The following is a 22,802-nucleotide window of genomic DNA, read 5'->3' as shown; positions in this document are numbered from 1 at the left end:
GAGAATGTTGGATGCAGAATGGATGAAGACATTGTGGTAGTTGAAGTTGGGTGTCCATCAAGTAGGCTAAGGATAAGTTTCAACTAAATACTCATACATGATGGCGGCTTTCATCCTAGCAAGTTTGCCCCAATCATACGGAAGCAGTGTGGCATCGATTCAAGGCCGGATGGACGTTTCCACGATGACGTTTGTGACAACAAAACTTCTGGAGGAGTTCCAACGACGGCGCGAAAGATATGGAGGATTTGATGACCGAAGAGCACTAGCAGCGGAAGATGTTCGAAAACAGACCCGATGACCGGATGTCAAGCGTTTGTGCTATGCGTGTGGCCGTCCAGAACATATGATGCGTGATTGTGAGGTGATAGAGAAAGATTGTATTGAGTCTTCCAGAACAACAAGGCCGAAGATACGTTCCACTGTGGCAATTGAACAGGACGATTGAACAGGAGATACCCGATGGTTGGTTTTTGGATTCAGGAGCTTCGAGCCACATAACGAACCACGCAGATTTGCTCAACAATATTGAGAGGGTAGAAAAACGAAACGTTCTAGGTACTGGCGAATGGAGAAACGGTGCTATGCAATACCAAAGGGAAAGTTACTGTGATTGCTGATGATGGAAAGGGATGTTCACTTTCAGTGTCGTAAACCGATGTAAAGCTTGTTCCGGAATTGCCAGCAAATGTAGTTTCTGTGCCGGCAATCACTAAACGTTTATGGTTTATGGTTGCTTTTAAAGCAAATGAAAGTAGTATAATGAAGGACGGTAGAATTGTAATATGTAGTAGAAAAAAAAAAAAAAGGTGAGCTTTATCGATTAGATATGTAAAACAAGCTTTGAACAGTTAAAACAAATTGAAGAACACTTTTGTTCTTAAGGAGTAGTGTTGGAGGGTTAGCAAGAACTTCGATAGAATTATAATCACAGTAGGCTGAGAATTGAAATATATCAGTGTTTACCATATATCCGTCAAAGCGAGTTGTAAAAATAAAGATTAGCTCACTTAACAAAGCCTGCTATTTCAGTGAATAGTTCAAAAATATTTACATTTTTGCTCAACTTTCAGAAGATTCACTGGACATGGTGAATTTCACATTGATGCTTTGTATGATGTAAAAGGAAGTAAAGCGTGGGTCCCGAGATGAACTAGCCTAGGGCTAAAAATCTCGTTAATACAAATAGAAAAAAAAATCGCAACATCTATTGATAGTTCCATGTTTTCGGACACCAACACTTCAACAAAACCGTTTAATCACGCTTCATCAAATTCAGGTCCCAAAGAGTTAAGGCCTATGCACCCTAAAACAATTACGATGGCGGTCAACTGCTGGGGATATTGATATATCGTTCGCCAGATAACCACTCACTAGCGGCAGGCATAACCGAATCTCTAATACATATGATTTACTATGATGCTAGTTCATTCAAATTGATGTATCACGCGTTGAAAGGCATTTCAACTTCCAAGCGGATTATTTTGATTTATATCTATGCAATCTGTTTGATCCTTGATGGTTTGCGTTTGGGGCCGATCTCCGTTCATGCGACATTCACTTGTTGCACGACCGACCGACCGTGCTTGGGTGCTTGGATAGCCTTTGCCGATGAACACGACAGATGGCGCGTCGCGGCGGCGGCAAGGGCGTCGTATCGTTTATTCACTTGTTCCAACCACGCTGCTTGGTGTGCTTCGATTGGCGCTAAACGTGCGGCTCCTTCGAACGCAGCAGTTTAGTGATACGTTGGCAATCTAACGCGAAGCACAAGTTGTGTTCTCTCTCTGCACTGGTCGTCCATTCAGCGCCAGCACAATGTTGTGGCCGATTGTTGGGATTGGAAGCAGCTAGTAATAATAGTCCATTAGTCTTTTCCTGTCATCGCTGCTGCCGGTGGTGTCGACCGATGTCGTTCGTTGATGGGCGGTGGTGGCGCGAAGAAGATACCTCAGATCCGAGCAAATTAGTGTCGCGCGCTTCAGAGGCAGATGCTGTGTGATACTGGACGCAGCAGCAGCGCCTACTAATCGAATCGTGCGTTTTTGGTGTTTGAAGTTGTTCGATGTTGTTGGTTGCATCAACGAGCCGGTTATTGAGCAATTAAATTATAATATGCCAATAAAAGTGGATCATCGTTGGAGTGTGTAACGGGCGGCAGACAGAAGCTGTCGGCGGAACTAGTTAATCTTCGTGCCATTGGAGGAAGAACGTGCGGTATTCATATGCGTATTAGATTGATGTCTGGGAAGTGGCTTCACGCTGAGTGCCAGTATTAATCATACTCAATTTGTTACTGCGAAAGGGAGTTAGGGAAAGGATAAACGTGTCAGTTGTGATAAGCAATACTTGATACTTCTCCTAGTTATTTATGATGGTGGCGTACATGTAACAGGAAGATTTTGATTTCAAAGGAAGTGAAAGCGCGTTAGCCTAGATACATATTTACGCGCCCCATTCGGCGCAACTAGCTGGAACGAATTTCAGTCGCGTGTGATATATAGTTAGCAGTCGTGTCGTGGATGTGGCAAATTGAAACTTCAAGGATTACTCTTACAACGATGAGAATGACAAGATGAACTGGACCGTTTTGTTTGGACAGCCGTTCTAAAGTAAGTAAATTCCGTTTTGATTTTTGATCTATTTTCTACCTGAAGGAGAGTCTTGCTTCACCATAAATCAATCAGTGGAGCGCGGTTCTTTTTCTGGATAAACAAACCGGCGCTAGTGAGTGGAAATGCACCGGACGACGCCATGGGGGTACCCCACGGTCACACGAATCCACTTGAATTCAATTAGCAATGTCAAGTGGTAAGCAGTTGATGCATAACAGAGCACCCCGCCACCATCGCTTTAAAGATGGACATTCGATAGCGGTTGTAAATTTAAACGAAAATTTGAATATGATTGGCAAGTCAATTGTCGTAGGCGTCTGGGATTGTTTTTCTTGTTTATGCTTACTAAAAAAACGACGGCGATTTGAAAAATTGTGGGAGACATGTGTGAATAAGAGGCGATATTTAGAAGAAAGTATATATTTACAGTCAACTCTTCTTTACTCGATATTCTTTTCTTTGGTGTTTTTCCTAGCTCAATGGATTATTTGGTGCTTTCAATTTAGTACACTATTATTACCTATACCACAGACAGTCTGTGTCTATACGTCGATACTGTTTTTATTAGATGCGTTTTGATTCAATTTTCCTTTGCACAATTACTTCTCAATTTCGATATTTTTTAGTAAAATCCTAACCATGTCCATATGGCAGTGGCGTAGCCAGAAATTGTCTCTGGGAGGGGTTTTCAACGGGGTTTTCAAGCATTATTCTCTTCGTCATGGAGGGTTTAGTGGGCCCAAATTGCCTGAAATTTTAGCATACATATAACTAAACTTGATTGGGAAGAATTTGAGGTAAACTCTGAGTACAACAGGTTTCAAAAAACCTTCCATGAGGAAGAGAACAAAACTGCCAAAAATACGTAAGTTCTCCTATTTTGAATAATCAGATTTTAAGGACAGACTTGTTAGAATCCCAAAATGGCCGTCACGATGGCCGACTTTGGCGTCTACTCACGATTTCGAGGGCACAAATCTCTTCGTAAACAAAACCAGTGTACCCGAGCTATTTATTTTAAGCTAATTACAAGTGAAGAACAGAATATTGAAATACATTGTCGTTTGAAGCTTGCTTCTTGAGATTTGTGCGTTTGAAGTTTAGATGCAATGTTGTAGCGGGATTTCAAGACGTTTGTCCTTAAAATAAAGCTTTACAAGGCAATTCCATCATAATGCTAGGTATAAACCTCAAACGAATTCGCTCAAGCAAGTTCCGTTCAGTGCATTATTTTTCGGCAATTTTATAGTCGAAATATGTTTTGGGACTGAACGTGATTTTAGCCCCTCAGACAGCAATTAGTCAGCACCCTTGATTGTTTCGATTGTACTATTGGAAATCTTATACCAATAATCATCAAATTTTGCAGGCATAATATTAACATAATCAACTACTATCTGTGAAAATTTCACGAAAATTGGCAGAGAAACTCAAAAGTTATGGATAGGCAAACATCTCACATGAAAAACACGAAAAATTTTCACTAACACTCACCCCTATCAACACCAGTAGCTTTCAACCCAATTGATCAAAGTTGATGAAATTTTGCAAGAAAGTGTCTCTAAGTATCATAACTGCTAACAAAATTTCATAATTATCATCACAGAACTTTGAACTGTAGCGTAACAAACCATCTATTATGCAAATGAAAATTGGTCATGATTGTACAAAATGCTTAACACCACTTCTTTTTGTTTTTCATCCACAGTTAAAAGTAATGCGTCGATTTTTATGAAATTAGGCACAAATAATAAACATACACCTAAGAGTTCTCAGTCAATTATTTGGCCAATTTAACCGATTCATTACAGAACTAATGCCGTACTTCTGCGTCCCGATTATTGCGGATACAGGCTTTACTCATATGAAAAAATTCTAAAGAAATGGCTCAAAATCTTCAAATCACAAAAACTTTAGTTTCCCTCGATGAAACATTTTCAAATTTTCAGAGGAGATATTAGAATAGTATATCTTTCGGATGCCGGGTTCCCTTTTAAGTGGACATTTTTATTTGTTAATAACGGTTTTTGGCACACCTTGTATAACAACGCATATACAGTAAGGACCTGATTTTGTCAGCCCCTGGTAGCATCTTGGGCTGACAAAATCGGGACATTTTTTTTAATCTCATTTTTATTTATGAAAAATTGTACTGAGCACGTCAGAGACGGTGATAGGTGTGGAGGGTCTGCTTTGGGTTTGTTCAAATATTACGTAACACCAATGAGGGGAGGGGGGTCCAGCGCTGTGTTACGCTTCATACAAAATTTCAACATTACTCTTAAAAAAATAGTTACGCGGGGAGGGATAGCGGATAGTGTCTAAATTTTGTCAAATTTTGCGTTACGTAATATTTGAACGAGCCTTTTGTGGTAAAAAAAATCTAATGGGTGTTAGGGCACATACAAAAATGGTATTTGGTAAAGTTAACATTCAGTGCTTTTTACAGCAGAACTATTAAATCTTTTATTTCTTTTTCTCCTTGTCCTAACATCCCTACTGGATTACAGTCTTCTCCTAGCTTATAGCAATTGTGGTCTACAGAAGACAGTTGTCACTGGTTAGCACAGCTTAAATCATAACATCTAACTTTAGCTGTCCACAAATGAAAATGACTCAACATCTGATTGACAAATTTAGACACTCATACTGCCCGAATCAGCTACGTTTCTGCTGTCATTCCAAATTAATTTCCAGAGCCTAATTTGGAGAAATTTTTGGATAAATGTTTGGGGGAACTTCTGGAGAAATCACCCGAGGAATTTCGGAACGTAACCCTCAATACATTCCCGAAGGAATCCCGTAAGTAGTTTCTGCAAAAAAGTCTGATCCCTTCTAGAAGGAATCCTTACTGCAACCTCCCTAGAAATCCCTAGAGGCTTTCCCTTAGCATTTTCTGAAATAAAAAAAAAATAATTAAAGAATCCCTATTGCAATCTTTGAAGAAACTCCTTGAAAAATCCATGGAGGAATTGCTGAAAAAAAGTACTGGGGAAATATTTGAAGCAGTTTAAGGAGAAATAACAGCTGAAATGGGATGTTTAGTTCTAGCATGAACTCCATAAGAATTTCCAACAAGATTTTCTAAAGGAATTTCAGAAGCAATATCAAGAGATTTTCGTATAGGAATACCAAGAGGTAATCCTGGAAAAATCTCAAGAGGGACCACCGGGAAATCCATAGAGGATGCCCAATTGGGAAATCTAACAGAGGCATAATAGTGAAATCTCCAGTCTAGAGGAATTCCTATATGCGTAATAACTGAAGGCATTAATAGAGGAACATTTTAAGAAATTCTTAGAAGAATCCCTGAAGGAATCCTAAGATAAATTCTTTAAAAAAAATCCCTAGGAAAATCGCTAAATTTATTCATCAGTAGATTGGGGTACGTTCTCTTCCATTTAGGAAATTCGTGCCTTCCGTAGATTTATTCATGGACTAATGCACGGAGTAATTCATATAGGAATTATTTTAGAAATAGGTATCTACAGAATTCTCTGTAGACATCACTAGAGGGGTTCCTGTAGAAATTACTGGATAAAGTCCTACAGTATTTCTGGAGAAACCTCAACAGGAGTTCCTGAAGGAATCTCTGAGGATATCATAGGAAGAATGCATGAACAATTCTTAGGGAAATATATGAAAGGATTTTAATAGAAATTTCCGGATAAATTCTTGGAGTAACTCCAGCAGAATTTCCTGGACTATCAAAGCAGATATGTATGAAGATATCCCAGCGGGATGATTTGAAAGAATCGCTAGGAAAATCCCTGGATAAATCCACGTATTAATTGTAGGAGGAATTATTAGGAGAAATCCTTAGAGAAACCCCTGGATACATCGCTGTAGGAGTTCATGCAGAAATTTTTGAAAAAGTCCTGCAGAAATATCTTAGCTTAGCTTAGCTTAGACTGACTGCACATATCTATGGTTGCTACTCCGTGATTGACCCGAACTAATGACAGTTGCACAATGAATCAACTGAATAATTGACTGGGAGTGGTCAACATTCTCACTGTGCACGCTTCAGAGGCTCTCTTTAACGGTACAATAACGGCGCCGGCCACGTCCTTGCAGTCAGGTTGGAAGAGGGAAGGAATGTTAATAGCAACCTTTGTTATGTGAAAGTTGGCGTTTACCGCACGTCTCCACCAAAGGCTGCAGGAAGGAGTGATTGTTAGTAGGGAAGGTATCGTTGTGTCAGGATTAACTTTGATAAGTGATAAGACCTTTTGAAGTTGAAGCATGCCGTGCAGACTGCAGTGATGTTGTTCGCTTCACGCGGAAAGCAAACAACCAACCACCCTCGTCAGGTGGTCGCTCAATATGTGCTACAAAAGAAGCAACAAAATATTCAGACGGAAGTGCTATTGTTCGCATTACGCGGAAAGCAAACAATCGACCACCCACGGTAGGTGATCATATAATATTTACAATTAAAGACGCGACAACATATACAAACTTAAGCACTATTGCTCACTCCACGCGGAAAGCAAACAATCAGCCACCCGCGTCAGGTGGACACTCAAAATTTATAACAAAAGACGTTGAAAAAGTCCTGCAGAAATATCTGCAAAAAATTTGGAGGAATCCTAGCAGGAGTTCCTGAACGAATCACAAGAAAAGCTTCTGGAGAATCCACAGGAGGAATGCCTGGAAAAATCTGAAAGAGATACATCTGAATGAATCGTTATAAAATCCCCGAAAGAATTCCTTTAAAAACTTCCTGCGATTCTTGTAGAAACACCAGTAAAATACTTACAAGAAATCAAGCAAAAATTATTTTTCTTTAGAATTCCTTAAGACACAGAGAAACAGACGTCACACTCTGCTCGCTTCCCATCGATCAGCCTGTTAACGGTTGGTTCAAATATTCGATAAGTGGTCAACTCGTGGTACAGGCATCTTTTTTTTTTGTCTGTATTAACGAGATTTTTAACCCTAGGCTAGTTCATCTCGGGACCCACGCTTTACTTCCCTTCCGAAGGAAGAACCCACATTTTGTGAGTATGTCGTGAGTGGGATTCGGCGTGATAGTCTTGTGTTCCAACCACCACACCAGGTCCGCTCCACTGGTACAGGCATCGTTTTTACTTCTGTTTGACGTTTGCTCACTACCACCACCTACAGGTGGCCCGGCCAAGCACAGTACATTTAGCATTGGGCGATAACGTTTTCGTGGTGATGTTTTTTTTAATGAAATTTGTTCAAAGTATTACGTGCTTATAGGTTTCTTATGGATAAATTATTGGAAGAATTCCGACAGCAATTTTTGAAGCAATCTAAGCAGGAAATCTACAACACAAATCCCATAATAAATATCTGGAGCAATCCTAGCAATTAAACCTGGAAGAATTCCAGAGATGCCGGAAAGAAGAAGTAAATTGGTTGACTTGTAATCACAACAACAGGCAACGTTTATTGTTTGTTCTGTTCCAGAGGAAAATAAGAAGAATGGTCTTTATCCTTTTGGAGCCGGGGGGACATCATATTTATGACCCCGACGTTGAAACCGATCATAAAAAAATTGTTCGAAACCAGCGAGGTTGCAGCCTCATTAACAAAACACTCCGAATCCAAAGAGTAAAGCCCATATAGCCACATCAAGCGCACGTGCAATCAGCAAAACCAAGCTGATGGTGGCGAGTTTGATTCCCGATTAGCCCAGAATCCGTTTCATAATCAACAACTACCGTGTGTATAAAATATCTTCATGACTACACGATATACAGTGTATCAAACAATTGTCCGTACAGCAAATTTTTGGTCAAAATAATTTTTCATTCAAATGTTTATAACTTTTCTATACGTCAATCAAAAACGCTGAAATTTTGACCAATCATAAACCATATATTGCAGCTCCATCGGTAAAATTTTGAGCGAAATCGAATAAGTTTTCTGAAAGTTATTGAACTTTTAGTAAAACTTTTAGGATTTTTGAACACATTTTTAAAACATTATATCTCAATATGTAGTCGATGAAACTTTTTCAATCTTTTTTGTGTTACAGCTTATACCTAAGGCTTTCATATGCAGCTTCGTTTGAGGTTTTATATTCACTACAAAAAAAATATGAAAAATTTGCTTATGCAGTTGACGGTATTTAAAAAATCACCATATTTTGAACATATAATCTGCCAAACGTGTTCTACCAATAAAAGTACATTAACTGAACGAAAAATGCATAGGACCTACTCTTCATATGTTGTTTAGTAGGTCCTGTATGAAAATATTACATTAAGTGAGTTTTAAAAAGTTGAAAACACTTGGCACTTTTATTGATCAAAATGTGATAAATTTCCAAATAATACTCTGAATATATACAGATTTTTCATATTTTTTGTAGTGAATATAAAACCTCAAACGAAGCTGCATATGAAAGCCTTAGGTATAAGCTGTAACACAAAAAAGATCGAAAAAGTTTCATCGACTACATATTGAGATATAATGTTTTAAAAATGTGTTCAAAAATCCTAAAAGTTTTACTAAAAGTTCTATAACTTTCAGAAAACTAATTCGATCTCGCTCAAAATTTTACCAATGGAGCTGCAATATATGGTTTATGATTGGTCAAAATTTCAGCGTTTTCGATTAACGTATAAAAAAGTTATAAACATTTGAATGAAAAATTATTATGACCAAAAAAATTGCTGTACGGACAATTGTTTGATACACTGTATATAAAAATGAATTTCCGTCTGTCTGTCTGTCTGTCTGTCTGTCTGTCTGTCTGTCTGTCTGTCTGTCTGACCGCTATGGATTCAGAAACTACTGAGCCGATCGGTGTGAAATTTTGTGCGTGGGTATTTTTGGGACCGGGGAAGGTTCTTAGCTTGGTGTGAGACCTCTCCGGTCTCTGGAACGGGGGGCTCCCATACAAATGTCCTTGCGGGGAACGTCCCTATGGAGCTGCACGTCAAAAACACAGTAGGCAGGCAGTACGACGTTTGCCGAGACAGCTATCACAATCAAAATTCCAAAAGTGTGTAAGCGAGATTTTCTAATTGTGCCTATTTACTCACTGCTGCAGCGGACTACCGCCTCATTGCTTTGGCCCACACGGCTGCTCCTACACTACCGTGTGGCCGGAATTTCGCCGCCGGGGCAGCTCGGGAATGGAATGGCGTGTTTGTCGGGTCAGTGCTTGACCGACGGGGCCAGCGGGCGTTGATAGATGGATTCGGGCATCAGGCATCTTTGTCGTAGGGCCGTGCCGGACGAGACCGGAACGACCGTGCCGAGAAGAATCTGTCCTTTACGGTTGTGGCCAATGGCCTGAGGCAATCGTCTTGCAGTGGACGATGGCGGGTCTTTGGGTACGGTTAGGCGCGGGAACCGTACCCGGTTTCGCGGGCCGATCCGTGTGGTAAACGGAGGTCCAAACAAAGAGGTCGATACATTTTGAAAAACTCAAAAATTTAGGTAACAATATTCTTACAAATGCCCGTTTGAGGTACTTTTCTTTTTAAGACTGCGGCAAACAGCCTGATTTCGAAGTGGAAAAGGCTAAACTCATACACTGCGTGGTTCAGCTTACAAAATCATCGGTTTTACAGTTTTTGAGCTTATTTTTTTTTTAAAGCAGTCAAATTTTACCGTTTTTCAGTCTACAAACAGCTCCCGAATTGTGAATTAAGCTTAGTTCAGGATCAAAAGCATACCCATCATTGTTAGTAATCCCACGTATGAGTGGCCAAAAAAAGAATTTAGATATAAGCTGTTATCGAGAAGAAGAAAAAGATTAGGTGGCAATATAGTTGCCACTGCCCTATAAAGGGTTAAACATGCACAGCACACGGATATAGTTAGAAATAGCTGTTGATTTAAGGAAGCCATCTCGACTCCCGAGTCGCCGTGTGTGACCGTTTTATAACGGATACGAGGTCCTAAAGTGGATAACAATTTTCCGCCAATGGGGTTGAGGTTGTTGCAGATTTACCTGAAAGGAAGTAGTCCGGATATACAATCCCTATCCCTTCTTTAACAAAAAGGAAGTAATGCGACGTGACAGGTATTATAGGTGGTAGCGTCGTGGCGTCAAGTGGTGTCCAGTAACTGGCACCACGTAGAACTTGACGGTCCGGCGAAGACAACGATGGACTCCTCTGGACTCGAGGCAGAATACATGGTCTGGTGCTGTAGGTCGCACTTCTGGACAACACGAGGCATGGATTCTTCCTGACATACTTTTTGCTAAAAGCCCAGAATGCAACGGGACTCCAGACGAACTTCAGGGGCCAATTATTTCACGTGACCAGAATACAAGAGTGGTAAAGGCTCCTGGTACAAAACCTTTCGGGATTATTTTAAAAATTACTCCAAGCACTCTGCTTGGGATTCCTCCAGAAATTTCTTCAGGAGTTGTTCCAAGATTCTTCTGTGAATTCCTTCAGGGATTCGTCTAAAAATTCCTACAGGGATTCATCCAGGAATTCCTCTATAAAGTCCGCTAGAGATTCCACTAAAACTTCCTCCTAGATATACCTTAAGAAATTCCTCTAGAGATTCCACCAGGGGTTCATCCAGGAACTTCTCCAGCAATTCTTTCAGGGATTTGTCAAAGTATTCCTCCAAAGATTCTTCCTGAAAGTTCTCCAGTGCATCTTCAAGGAAACTCTCCAGAAATTCCTCTAGGGATTTCTCTGGAAATTTCTCCATGAGATCCTTAGAAGATAGCTCAAGGAATTTCTCTAGAAATTCCCTCAGGTATGTCTACTGGAATTCCTTCAGAAGCTCCTCCAGGCATTCCTTCAGGAGTTCCTCTAGGGGTTGCTCTTGGAATTCCTCCACGAATTCTTTTAGGAGTTCCTCCAGGAATTCTTTCAGAAATACCTCCAGGGATTTCTATAGGGATTTCTCCAGGGATTCATCCAGCCATTCCTTCTGGATTTAATTTTGGGACTCCTCCTGGAATGCATTTGAGAATTCCACCAGGAATTCCTGCAGAATTTACCTCAGAAATTCTGGATTTCATCCAGGCATTTCCTGCAGGATTGCCACCAAGAATACCTCCAGGAATCACCCCAAGAATTGATCCAGGAATTGATCCAGAAAACTCTCCACGAATTTCTTTTTGAAATTCTTTTAAGAATTTCTTCAGTAATTCTTTCAGGATTTTTTCCGGGAATTCTTCCAGAGTTTCCTTGAGGAGTTTTTCCAAGGATTCCTCCAGAGATTTCACCAGAAATTGATTCATGGGATAACTCCAGGAATAAAACCAACATTTTCTCCAGGAATTCCTTCAGGAATTGGTCCAGGTATTTACCAGAAATTATTACAAGTTTTATTTTTTGTGTTAAATGTGCTATTTTAACTTGTAAATATTTCCCTAGAATTAATGCGCATTTATAGGGCTCTGGCAGAATAGAGGCCCGCAATCCTATTTCGATTGCCAACATTCAGGCCATTTCGGGCCGTGATTAAGTACTAGAGGTGGAAACCTTTCCCTGGCACAGACTTCAAGTTATAGAACTCTAGTGATGAAACCCGAATCGAGGTGCCCCCCTTAGGATTCGAAATTCCTAGACAAAACTCAAGCTATGAAAGCAACTAATGCTGCGAACAAAAGGCAACCTGCCAGAGAAAATACGATTACAGGATTGACTGATGGGCCAACAACATTAATGAAACCTCGTCATCCTGCGATTGGTAATTGTTATCCAATAGGATAACAGGGCAAAATTCATGTTCTGTGTTGTGTTTGTCCAAATGTAATGTCCTAATTTATTACGCATTTATAAGGTTCCACTACAAGATGTTATATGATAATATGCATTTGTAGTGCTGCATCATTTTTTCGTAATAATTCGATTCGGGTTTCATCACTAGAGTTCTATAACTTGAAGTCTGTGCCAGGGAAAGGTTTCCATCTCTAGTACTTAATCACGGCCCGAAATGGCCTGAATGTTGGCAATCGAAATAGGATTGCGGGCCTCTATTCTGCCAGAGCCCTATAAATGCGCATTAATTCTAGGGAAATATTTACAAGTTAAAATAGCACATTTAACACAAAAAATAAAACTTGTAATAAAATTCCTTCAGGGATTTCCCTAAATATTCTTCCAGAGATTCCTCCAGGAATTCCTTCGATAATTCCTCCAATAATTCATCCAGATGTTCTTCTAAGTTTTTTTTTCTGGAATTCCTCCAGACATTTATCTGGAAATTGCTAATGGAATTTCTGAAGGGATTCCTCCAGAAGTTCTTCTGGAGATTTCTCAAGGATTCCTCGAAGAATTCCTCCAGGTATTTATCTAGAGATACCTCAGGAAATTCCTGTAGAAATTCCACTAGGGATTCCTCGAGAAGTTTCTCCAGAAAATCTTTAAAGGATTTCTCAAGGGATTCTACCAGAAAATTTTCCAACGATTCTTCAAGAAAATCTACCAGAAATTGTTCCAGAAGTTCTTCTCAAGATTTTTCGAGGAATTTCTCTAGATATTCCTCCAGAAATTCGCACAGGCATGTCTCCAGGCATTCCTTCAGGAGCTTCTCTAGGGAATCCACTAGGGATCGCTCTAGGAATTCCTCCAGGAATTCTTTTAGGATTAGATCCAGGCATTACTAAAGGAGTTTCTCCAGGGATTTTCATAGGCATTCCTCCAGGGATTCATCCAGGCATTTCTTCAGCATTTGATTCTGGGACTTCTCCAGGAATACCTTTAAGAATTCCACCAGGAATTGCCCTAGAAATTACCCCAGGAACTTCTGCAGATATTACTTCAGGAATTCCCAAAGAAATTAAAGCAGTAATTCGTTCAGAAATTACAACGGCAATTTATCCAAGAAATCATCCTCCCGGAGTTTATACACGCATTATTCCAAGAATCCAGGGATTCCTCCAGGAATTGGTTCAAAGGATTCCTCCAGTAATTCCACCAGGTTTTTCCAGTAATTTCTCGAGGAATTTACCAGGAATACCATCAGGGATTCCACTTAAGATTCTTCCTCCAGTAATTCATCCAGATATTCATCCAAGAATTCTTCATAAAATTACTCCAGAAATACATCTGGGAATTTCTCTAGGAATTTATTACTCGCGCTGTCTGTCTGTCTGACCCTTATGCATTCGGAAACTACTTATCCGATCGGTGTGAAATTTTGTAGGTAGATATTTTTGAGCCGGGGAAGGTTCTTAGCTTGGTGTGAGACCTATGCGATTTCTGGAACGGGAGGCTCCCATACAGATAACTTTCAAGTCACACTGTGCCATTTTCTTTATGGACCAACAGCTAAAATTTACAACATACCTAAATGTTTCCTTCTTTTTATCGAAGGTTTTTCTTTCAAGTGGCGCTGTTGTGTAGTTTATGGCAGTTGAACTGTAAATTGTATGATCGAGTTTTCCGTTCAATTTACATTGATAAAAAGTTGGTTAGCAAACAGCATTCTTTATCTGAGTCAAATGTACCAAATGGAAGATAACGTGCCTCTGGAGCCGGGCTTCCGATGTTTATACAAATGAGTTTACATACTCTTTGAAGCCATACAACTAATTGTTTAATAAAATGATCAACGAGATTTTTGAACGGATCAATTTGTCCTCATGGTGGGTGGCTATGTTCGTATGTAGAACAAGTTAAGAAAATTAACAAAAGCAACAATTAAAATGGGCAATACATGGTTTGCCGGGTCAGCTAGTGCTTACTAAAAATACGACGGTGATTTGAAAAGTTGTGGGAGACATGTGTGAATAAGAGGCGATATTAAGAAGAAAGTATATTTATACATACAGTAAACTCTCCTCTGTATTAACTCGATGGATTGCTTGGTATCTTCAATCTAACATACTACGATTACAATTTATTAGAGATTCGTGAATACTTTGATTACAGATAAATTCAGAAGTTGCATTCATTATCTGTCAATACACAAAATAGTCAAATTTTTAAAGATACATAACCATTTATCTAGACTTAAGTTTTATATTTTCACAAAACTTTGTTTTACAAGTAATTTCTCATCATTTACTGAATATTTAACACAGGGTTGTCAACCAGTCGAAAATTTCGCAAAAACCGAGAAAAGTTCGGAAAATTTAGAAATCCTGAAAATGTTTAATTGAAAAACAAAATTTTGAAACCAGCAGAATGGTCCGAATTTTCTGAAAAAAAAAAACCAGATCACAGTGTTTTATGAAAGCTTTTAAGTTAAAATTGGGACCCAAACCAATTAATGAAACCTCGTTATCCTGTGATCGGAAGGAGTTATCCATCTGGATAACACTCAACAGGGCACATTTATGTTTTATGTTGTCTCTGTAAGCACCATTAATGCAATAAATTCATGGGACAAGTACGTCTGAATACTTTTAGAGCCGCAAGACATAAGCGAGCAACTGTTTTTTGTTGTTTGAATGTTCTTGGTTATCCAAACTATCCTGGAGTTAAGACTTACACGGTCAACGGGATCTACCGCAGTCGCATTTCAATAATACCTAAAACTTTGCAGCTTTCGACTGTTGTTACCCGAATTGCTCTGTGATTCAAAGTGTAGTTATTTTTACGATTTCTGGACATTGCAAGGTTTTCAAAACGTCCTGAAGTTCAGGACTTTTAAGTCCTACAAAATCTACCACAATCATTATCCAATCTACGATTTCGGTTTAGGAGCACTGTTATCCGTGGTGCTGCGCAATGCTACGAGAACATCTTTTTGAGATTCTACGGCATTGTAAGGTATGCAAAACATTGTGGAGCTTAGGACATAATCTACCTCAATCGCCATTCAATCTACATTTGCAGTTTTCTTATTCTCTGATATGCATGATTCTCCACAATCCAACGAGAAGACCTTTTTGCGGTTATCAGACATTGTAAACCATACAAAATGTCTTGGAGCTCGCTCAGGACTTTCAAAGTATACATAATCTATCACAAACGCCATTCAATCTACGCTTGATGCCTATCTCTGCCGTTTTTCATGGTGCTCCGCAATGCAAAAAACGATCTTTCAGGGTCTACAGAATCTACCACATCTTCCACTGAATCTACGATTGCTGCTTATCTTCGTTATTGTCCATGGTACTCCGCAAAATAACAAGATGGCCTTTCGTACCGCTGTCAACTATTGTAAGGTTTGCAAAATGTACTGCAGTTCAGAGCTTTCGAGTTCTATATAATCCACCGCAATGACGTTCAATCTATGCTTGAGGTTTCCGGTGATTGTTATCCATGGTACTGTATAAGTCCTACAGCATAACATCAATCGACATTAGGATGTCCCAAAATAGGAAAAGTGTTAAAAAGTTAACTTGCTCACCCTTAGAATGATAGGTTAGGGTCTTTAGGTCTAGAATGATTGATTAGGGACACTATAGTTATATACACGAGAACTCAATAAAAAAATATATTAAGTGGATGTTAGCCAAAACAGCCCCCCTGTATCAACTACCTCTATGGAAACTATAGATTGTAGAGTAAACATAGATCCGCGAACACCGCTGACTAAAATGTTTCAAGCGTATAAGTAGTAATTTTCAAGAGTGCGACGGTTGAATATGACGTCATGCGCTCCATTGATGTTGTCCAAATCGTGACGTCATGCTCGTTTGGATACATATTTTGACAGTTCGTTTGGATACAACGGATTCATCAACACGGATCTATGTTTACTCTTCTATCTATATTAAAAATCACTGAGATCTTGATTTTTGTAAATTTTGGACCGTCCTGCTGTTTTAAGGATCAAACTCTTGTTACCAAGAGATGACTATTACAAGGCAACAATACCTCAATTTAAATTAACTCCATATTTATTCTTGTTACGTTATATGAAAGCAATTTTTTCCCGATTTTTTTTTTCAAGGTGTATATTATTAGTAAAAAACCTCACCAGCAGGTGGTGCTGGAGTGTACATCATTTCATTTACTTCACTGGAAAAAGGATTTACTGAAGAAGTGCCGCATGCAATACCTGCTATGAAATTCCTTAAGGAGCTCCTCCCGAGATTTTTCCAACGATCCTTCTATGATTCCTCTTTAAAGTTCTACTTAGTTTCATATCTGGGAATTCTTAGGTTCTGGGTTTTGTCTCTAGGAATTCCTGCTACAATTGCTCCAGAAGTTCACGACAAGGATTCATACTGTCATTCTTAAAACAAATTCTTCTGGGCTTTTTTTCGGTTATTCTTGCAAAGGATTCCCCCAACATTGCAACTATCCCTGTTAAGGGAGAATTTGCTAAGATTCACCCAAGAATTGCTGCTGGAACTTATTACAGGACTTCCTTCAGGTATTTCACCGGTAATTCTCCCGAAAGTTCCTGGTAGGATTTCTCCAGAAATACCTGATGGAATTTCACAAGGAATTTCATCAGATTCCTTCAGAGATTTCTCGTTGGGTTTTTGCAGGAACCCCTGCTTGATTTTTTCAGGAATTCATGATGTCTCTAGGAAGTTTTTCAAACGTTTTTTTTCCACCTGAAAAATTCCGACTAGGATTCTACCAGTCATTCGTGCTAGAATTCCTCCAGAAATTCTTACTGGGTCTCTACTTGGATTTTATAGAGAAACTCATGAGATTATTCCATGAATTCCTTTAGGAATTTTGCCAGGAACACCTTTGCATATTCCGGTTGAAATTTGTCGATATCTCATGAGGATTCTACAAAGTCTCTTCCAGGAATTCCACCAGAAATTTCTCTAGGGATTCCTTTAAGAGTTCTTCTGGGGATTTCTACGGGGGTTCGTCGAGTGATTTCTCAAGAAATTCCCCCACAGATTTACCAATGAACTTCCAAAGCTATTCTGCAAGGTTTTCCCTAAGAGTAAGTGCACTTTTCCTTTACTGACTCATTCTTAGTGGGGTAAGTGTACCAATTATGGCTATAGTACCAATTATTTGCCATAGTTAATTATCACCCTTTAACGATGTAAATCAACAAAAAAATTGTTGGCAACAGATCACGTTCACAAAAGATAGTCGCACTCATTCAAACTCCACATTTTCCCTAAATCATGGGAGAAATAAATAATTTTCCTCAAAATTTCGGCTTCCTTGCACCCTTTTTCGCCATAGTGTACCAGTTATGGCTAACCCCATAAGGAATGCATGCAAATAGTGCGAAAAGCAACCGAAGTTAAAAATGTAACCATAACTGGTATAGGGTTCCCACAGACAAACAGACATATTACTTTGAAGAAAATTGCTTCAAAAACATCGTTTTGCATCTCACTAGCACCCTCTATAATGCTCAGTCCGAAGCATTCATTTGCAGGTGATGTTTCCCTCGGCTCGATGTAACAATTTTGCAGGTGACGACTCCCCCGTGGCGTCATCCGTTCAAAAAACATGAATGAAGGTTCATGACTGAGTCATTTTATGTAAACATTGATCGGCGTCGCGTTCATTTCTCTTCAAAATTGAGAGGTGATGTAGGCACAGCAGCGCCACCATGACACATGCGAGCACAGTCCGAACCACACTTTATTTTCAAAATGACCGTTAAATCATGCGAAGAATTCGATTTGAGTAGTATGTCTGTTTGTCTGTGCTCCAGGTATACAAAATCGACCGATTCAACTTTGACATGGAATATAAAAACACTCCTATTTCACAAACCCATCTCTCTATCGGATTAGATGCCAATCCACTTGTAGATAGTGGGCACGAACGCGAGTGCGTTGTTATGTGGCTTAGTTGGTTAAAGCGTAGGTCTAGCGAATACGGAGTCGTGGGTTCGAATCCCACCAAAACACGATATTTTTCACAAATTTCCCCTCTCAATTTGTCAATTAGCAACATTTCGTGCCCTCTAATCACAAGTTTTTCCAGCAAATCTGGTATAATGCCAGTAAAAGAGCGATATGTGCCATTGTGGTCACTATATATTACAAAAATATTGCAAAATTATTCGGAAACTGCTAAAAAAAACCGCTTACCGAACTCACCTAAACAAATTGAGAGGAGTGAGAACCTCCAAGGACAATGTGATAGTTTGCCCGAAAAACCCCAATGAATCAAAACACCACCTAGAATCGTTACATATATTATCGTCGAACAAACAATCCGTGCATTATTAATGAGATATGCAATCATATGCATATTTCTAGCCAGGCATCCATCGTCAGCCAAATGCATAACATCAGGAATTCAATACCTAACCTACAGATGTGGGTAATAATGTAGAATAGAATGTAGTAGCCAGTTAGAGATGTAACTTTTCACCTTGGCATTCTAATACAAAGCTACTGTGATTCCCAATAGGTGGCATCACATCCAATCGAGACTTTCATGATTTAGGCATTTCAGTTATTCTAGCCCAATTGTTCCTACTTATATTGCTTCCAGCAAAACAAAAACTCAATCATCATCTCAATCAAACAAAACGAATCGAATCGCAAATCCGGTATTGATAGTTTTTCATGTTTCATCACAACCATATCAATATTAGTCTTCCCACCTCTCAATTCAATTCCCATAACCGGTAAAGCTGCTCTTTGTCAGGAAAAAATACACAAACTTCAACCGGAAAGAGGATATATCAGTTCGGAAAATGGATGCAGCAAACACATCAGTTGCTCAGCTCAGGCAGAGGATGAGTGAGCTAGTGAGCTAAAATCATATTTACTATCGGAAATGCAACGCATGGATGGCAGTTGCCTTCCACACCACTAGCGTCGATACCCAATATTATTACTTCATGGAACTTTGTATGTACGTGGAGTAAACTTGCCGGAACAAACCCTTCTCGAGATTGAAGGAACAGATTTTCCGTTTTTTGTGCATGTGAAGTCGTTTTCTATTTTTATATTCACTTTCTTCAAACTTGCCTAGAGGCCCGTCTACACTCATATCAAACAATATTCGGGTTTACATGAGCATGTATCAGAAACTGAAAAACAAACTTTATGATTCGCTTGAGTATGTCACCTCGGACAAATGAACATAGTTCTTGGACGTTTATCAATAATAAAAAAAAGGTTAATGCCAATCCCTTTGAAGCCGGAATTTTTCCAAGCGTTCATATGAAACTTTTTCTACATTTTTCTGTTGTTTTGGTGCTCAATAGCATAGAATATCATGCAGAATATTTTTTTTCTGGATATCCTAGGTCACCCAAATTGTTCTTGAGTTTAGATCCTAAAGTCTACGGGTGTAACGGTAACTTCTTTCATTATTCAAAGCTACGATTTGTAATCTATCATATCCAGTGAGTCTGCTGAAAATTCAATACACAGTATCAGTTCTGTTGAGATATCCTAGGTCATCCAAACTATTCTTGAGTTTAGATTCTAAAGTCAACGGGTGTAACGGTAACTTCTTTCATTATTCAATGCTACGATTTGTAATCTATCATATCCAGTGAGTCTGCTGAAAATTCAATACACAGTATCAGATCAGTCGGGATATCCTAGGTCATCCAAACTGTTCTTGAGTTTAGATTCTAAAGTATACGGATGTAACGGTAACTTCTTTCATTATACAAAGCTACGATTTGTAATCTATCATGTCCAATAAATCTTCTGAATGTTCAATGAACATCATAAGAGCAGCCGGGATCATCCAAACTATCAGGATGTTTAATATCTACAGACATTGCAGTTTCGGGTTTGGATATATAGAGTTATGTTGCATAATCTATTATATTTACTGGAGCTTACAGAATACAACTAGACACTACGACATAGCATAGCATAGCATAGCCGACCGTATACATCCTGGGGTGGCTGTCGATAGAGAAGTTTAATGCGCCAGAAAAGTTGCCTGGGACTTGACAAACCTTTCATTTAACGAACTCTCGACACCTGGCCAGGTCCTTACGATCAGCGGGGATGGGGAGGAAATGTTGATTAGATATCTACTCAGAATATGTCAGAGAACTTGGCCCACTTCATAGATATCTGGAGTTGGAAATTGGATAGGGTTTAATGGGGTGCTTTCCTTGGCGAAAAAGCGTACGAGAAATTGTCATGATTTAATCATTTACCTGGTTACCACTGAAAAAGTAAAAATAAGCATTAAGCAAGTCGCACAAATTTCGTAGGTAGTACAGCCATAGACCACAGTTATGAGGATTGCGTCCTTCCCGTCGGATACCAAAACACTAAGATTGGAGACTTATCTCTGACTTCTCGACAAGACTGACGCAATCCTCCAACAGTCGAGAGTTGTCCTGGCCTCGTCCTGAGGAATATGAAAGGATGGTTAGTTAGACACCTAAAGAAAGATGTAGAAAGTTTTACGACTTCTCAGGCCTAGGTGTCAAGAGGATATGGATGTTGTTCTAGGTGTTGTTAGTGGAAGAGTACTCCAAAGGATGCGGTTAGTCAACGTTCAGGTACACCATTATTAGACTGCTCCTACTGCTAACTACTGCTAATATCAAGAGCTTAACTTCGGGATATTTTGAACGGCCCTCATTGTCCCAAAGGTTCATAATAATCTATAGTAGACTTCAGGTTGATCGAGGTGACTGGTTGATTATGAAACGTTACTCAGTATGTCAGATATTGCTGATGTTACGAGTGTAGACATGAATTTCTAAACTCCAAGATAGTTTGGCTGATCTGAAATATTCCCATAATGTCTCTAAATGACATTTGAGATTTCAAGAGATTCGCGGATCCCAGCAGATTATGCAATACTATAGTTTACGGCGAAAGCACATAAAATTATTCTTGTAGATTTGAAAGACTTCATTATAGAACAGTTTGGACGATCCTGAATGTCCCAAAGGTTTGCAATAAGCTAGCAGACTTCAGATTTCTCCAGTAACTGCGGTTGATTATGTAACGTTACTCAGTATAACAGATATGGCTGCTGTTACGAGTGTAGACCTGAAGTTCTGAACTCCAAGGTAGTTTGACTGACCTGTAATATCCCTATAGTGTCCATAAATTACATTGTAGATGCCAAGAGCTTCGCGGATCCCAGTAGGGTATGCAATGCTATTGTGGCGAAAATACGTAATATAATTCTTGTAGATTTGACGGACTTCACTATAGGACAGTTTGGAATACCTAGAACATCTCAGAATATGAAACACCCTTTGATATTCTTGGCAAAGGTTAAATGACTACATATAAACGTACTCCACATCCAAGTTCAGCTTTTAGATCAACTGGTATTTCAATTATTTCGTTTTTCCAAATTTCACGATGTTCAGGTTGTTCTAGGTAGTCAATGCATCCCCCAAATACAGATAGAGGACTCAATTTTCAGCAACTTTGCCTCAGATAGTGTTCTGTTTCATCGAATGGGTGAATTTATACAGCCGTTTGTATGTTGGGGTCACATAAGTATGACCCCTGCGGCTCCAAAGGGTTAAGCAAGTCACAAACATTCGTAGGTGGTACAGTCCCAGACCGCTGTTATGAGAATTGCTACCTTCCCATCCATTACCAAAGCACAGAAATTTGAGAATTTTCCTCAGGGTTTAATTCACAATTCCTTCAGAGGCCTCCTCTGGGATTGTTTCAGATGTTTCTTCTGAAATTTATAAAATTTGGGATTCTTCCAAGTACTTTTTGCAGGATGCCGCTAGGATTTTTTTTCTGGGATTCCTCCAGGAGTTCCTTCTAGGTCTCCTCAGATCATTCAAGAATCAAAGACAGAGTTCTTTCTAGAATCCCCAAAAGAGTTATTTCTTGCATTCTTCCAGAAGCTCCTTACGAGATTCCATCGCAGAATCCTTCTACGATTTCTATAGGAATGTCTTCCGAGATTCCTCAAGCAGTTGCTTTTGAGATTCCTCTGGAAATTTCTTCAGGTATTTCCGGGACTCTTTCTCGAATTACTTCAGATGTTCCTTTTAGGACTTCTCCCGGAGTTCTCTCCGGGATTGCTGTGGACAAGGAGTTTCTTCTGAGATTCCTTAACGAGTTCCTTCTATCATTTCTGAGACTCAACAGTTCCTTCTGGGAATCCTCCTTTTGAGGATTCCTTTTTCTGATATTCCTTGAGAAGCTCTTTCTGGGATTCCTCCGGAAGTTCCTTCTACGACTCTTCCAAGAATGACTTCACGAAAAGGCACTCCTAGAAGTGTCCCGGGACTCTTGAAGAAAGCTCAGAACGAATTCCTAGAGGAATTTTGAGAAGAATTCTTGGAGGATTCTCTGGGATCTCCGAACAAATTTCTGAAAGAATCCTGGAAGAAATTCATGAAGAAATTTCGAAAAGAATCTCGGACTTTCTGAGAAAATCCCAGAAGGAATCTCGGAAGGAGTTCCTGGAGGAAACCCAGAAG

At 39.4% G+C, this 22,802-nt stretch overlaps 1 protein-coding gene across 3 annotated transcripts in view; it reads left to right on the top strand.

Moving 5' to 3' along the window:
* The first annotated feature begins 1,684 nt into the window (after positions 1–1,684).
* LOC109405399 (pyrokinin-1 receptor) overlaps positions 1,685–22,802 on the top strand; it is a 398,748-nt gene continuing 377,630 nt past the window's right edge. The window contains exons 1-2 of one of the 3 annotated variants that reach the window (XM_062843022.1): positions 1,686–1,853; positions 2,546–2,612. The gene's annotated coding sequence lies outside the window, so the exon portion shown is untranslated. Of the gene's footprint in view, positions 2,613–22,802 lie in introns of all 3 variants that reach the window. The other 2 variants (XM_062843026.1, XM_062843015.1) reach the window with 2 other exon arrangements.

Source organism: Aedes albopictus, chromosome 1 (genome assembly GCF_035046485.1).
Source record: "Aedes albopictus strain Foshan chromosome 1, AalbF5, whole genome shotgun sequence".
NCBI classification, from domain to species: domain Eukaryota; kingdom Metazoa; phylum Arthropoda; class Insecta; order Diptera; family Culicidae; genus Aedes; species Aedes albopictus.
Note: the sequence above shows the minus strand (reverse complement) of the source record. Positions and strands in the feature narration are given on the sequence as shown.